Source organism: Ambystoma mexicanum, chromosome 3q (genome assembly GCF_040938575.1).
Source record: "Ambystoma mexicanum isolate Mex_15411 chromosome 3q, UKY_AmexF1_1, whole genome shotgun sequence".
In the NCBI taxonomy this organism is placed as follows: Eukaryota; Metazoa; Chordata; class Amphibia; order Caudata; family Ambystomatidae; genus Ambystoma; species Ambystoma mexicanum.
In genome coordinates, this window is record NC_090926.1 from 1138706124 (window position 1) to 1138708623 (window position 2500).

The following is a 2500-nucleotide window of genomic DNA, read 5'->3' on the forward strand; positions in this document are numbered from 1 at the left end:
AGCCAATTTCGGCAGGCCATTTTGACAGGCTCCAGAGGAATAAATGGCCGCACGAGTGGTCCGGTAGTTAGTCTAAGCCATATGGCAAAGATTTGGGTGGTGGGCCTTCTGGGCATGTGGCCCTAAGCCTCAGAGGACCGCAGAATGGGTCCCTTCTGCCCAAATAGAGAGGTCTTGGCCGATCGGGGCCGAGAGGACAGGGGCCTCACCACCCTCTGACGGTCCTCCTGGGCGCCCTTCCTCTGCTCTCTGCTGTTGTGGCAGAAAGCTGTGCCTTCAGTCCCCTAGCTTGCACAGGGCAGCAAAAGACTGTACTTTCACTGTGTCGCAGGTAGGGGGCCTCTCCTGAATGCATCTGCCAAGGAAGGTCTAGAAGTGACACGAGAACCCTTGTGCTGACACACAAAAAAGGCTCGGCAGATAGCTTGCGTGCCAGTTGCTCCATCCTCTGTATCCACATGGACCCCTCCCAATATCTGCTGTAAAGATGCAGGCAAGGAAAAGCGCAGGATGGGCTTCTTACAGACGGAGGCGATGCCAGGCGTCGATGGCTCTAGCGGCAACTAGTGTCAGGGTGGAAATATAATCGTGGCCCCCACCCCTAACAGTCAGAGAGTCCTGGATGGGAGTCTTCCCAATGTCTGCTTTATCGTCCATCCTATAATCAACATGCATGTTTACATCTTGTTTTGGGGACATTTCTGAGCAAATTGCAAAATTGCAGCTCAGTTCAAACCGAGGCGTAGTCAGCAGGGTTCGAACCTGCGCGGGGAGACCCCAATGGATTTCGAGTCCATCGCCTTAACCACTCGGCCACGACTACCCATGAGAGTGAAACTCTCACTCGAAAGATCGTGCTGTGCTTACACAGAAGAGTCCTTAGTCTCTACCGCCTTGCCTCTAGATCTTGTCCTGTACTTTCCACCCTTCTCTCTCATCATGCACCGTTCTTTCTCCTCACAAGTTTCTTTTAAATGTACATATATGTTTGAAATTGCAAAACGAAACCCGTCAAAACGTACCAGTTTCTCTGCGTTGGCCTAAAGGATGAAGCCGCTTTTACTCCTAGGATCTTGCTTGAATAGCTCAAGTGCGCGGCAGCCTCCTTTAGTAATTGTATTATACTGCTATTTTAAGATTGTTTTCCACACCAGAAAAGAGTAAACAATAAAAGCGGGCGCTGCACCGTAGTCGGCAGGATTTGAACCTGCGCGGGGAAACCCCAATGGATTTCTAGTCCATCGCCTTAATCACTCGGCCACGACTACTCCTGAGCAAACCTGTTTCTACTATAAACTTAACACTTTAGCCACACACAATGTCTCCTCCGCCCCTTACTTTATGCCGCTCTGCACCGTTCCCTTTTGGCCCTCCCATGACCCTTGAAAATGCATTCAAAAGTCAGAATCTCTATGGTCTGGCCCAAGTTCCCTAAATGCCATTTCCCCTCCCTGCCAAGCTCAGACTAAGTGCCAGGGACAGATCTGTGCTAATAAACCTAGCAAGCGGCCAGGCAGCAGAGCCTCACCTTCACTAGGTTGCACTGGCTTCTGCCAGCTCCAAATTGAAACTGTTAACAGTGTCCTGTTTGGAAGCATGCCTGGGCAGGGGCTGTCTCTATGCAAATCGAGTTGCAGAGGCCTCCTGGGAGCCAATTTCGGCAGGCCATTTTGACAGGCTCCAGAGGAATAAATGGCCGCACGAGTGGTCCGGTAGTTAGTCTAAGCCATATGGCAAAGATTTGGGTGGTGGGCCTTCTGGGCATGTGGCCCTAAGCCTCAGAGGACCGCAGAATGGGTCCCTTCTGCCCAAATAGAGAGGTCTTGGCCGATCGGGGCCGATCGGGGCTGAGAGGACAGGGGTCTCACCACCCTCTGACGGTCCTCCTGGGCGCCCTTCCTCTGCTCTCTGCTGTTGTGGCAGAAAGCTGTGCCTTCAGTCCCCTAGCTTGCACAGGGCAGCAAAAGACTGTACTTTCACTGTGTCGCAGGTAGGGGGCCTCTCCTGAATGCATCTGCCAAGGAAGGTCTAGAAGTGACACGAGAACCCTTGTGCTGACACACAAAAAAGGCTCGGCAGATAGCTTGCGTGCCAGTTGCTCCATCCTCTGTATCCACATGGACCCCTGCCAATATCTGCTGTAAAGATGCAGGCAAGGAAAAGCGCAGGATGGGCTTCTTACAGACGGAGGCGATGCCAGGCGTCGATGGCTCTAGCGGCAACTAGTGTCAGGGTGGAAATATAATCGTGGCCCCCACCCCTAACAGTCAGAGAGTCCTGGATGGGAGTCTTCCCAATGTCTGCTTTATCGTCCATCCTATAATCAACATGCATGTTTACATCTTGTTTTGGGGACATTTCCGAGCAAATTGCAAAATTGCAGCTCAGTTCAAACCGAGACGTAGTCGGCAGGGTTCGAACCTGCGCGGGGAAACCCCAATGGATTTCAAGTCCATCGCCTTAACCACTCGGCCACGACTACCCATGAGAGTGAAACTCT

The 2500-nt window shown here is 52.2% G+C and overlaps 2 non-coding genes across 2 annotated transcripts; both read right to left on the bottom strand.

Annotated features, from left to right (window-relative positions):
- Positions 1 to 741: 741 nt before the first annotated feature.
- Positions 742 to 823, bottom strand: TRNAS-CGA (transfer RNA serine (anticodon CGA)). Its single transcript has one exon. It is a non-coding gene; the product is annotated as a tRNA-Ser (tRNA).
- A 1577-nt stretch (positions 824 to 2400) lies between these two features.
- Positions 2401 to 2482, bottom strand: TRNAS-UGA (transfer RNA serine (anticodon UGA)). Its single transcript has one exon. It is a non-coding gene; the product is annotated as a tRNA-Ser (tRNA).
- Between the last annotated feature and the right edge of the window lie 18 nt (positions 2483 to 2500).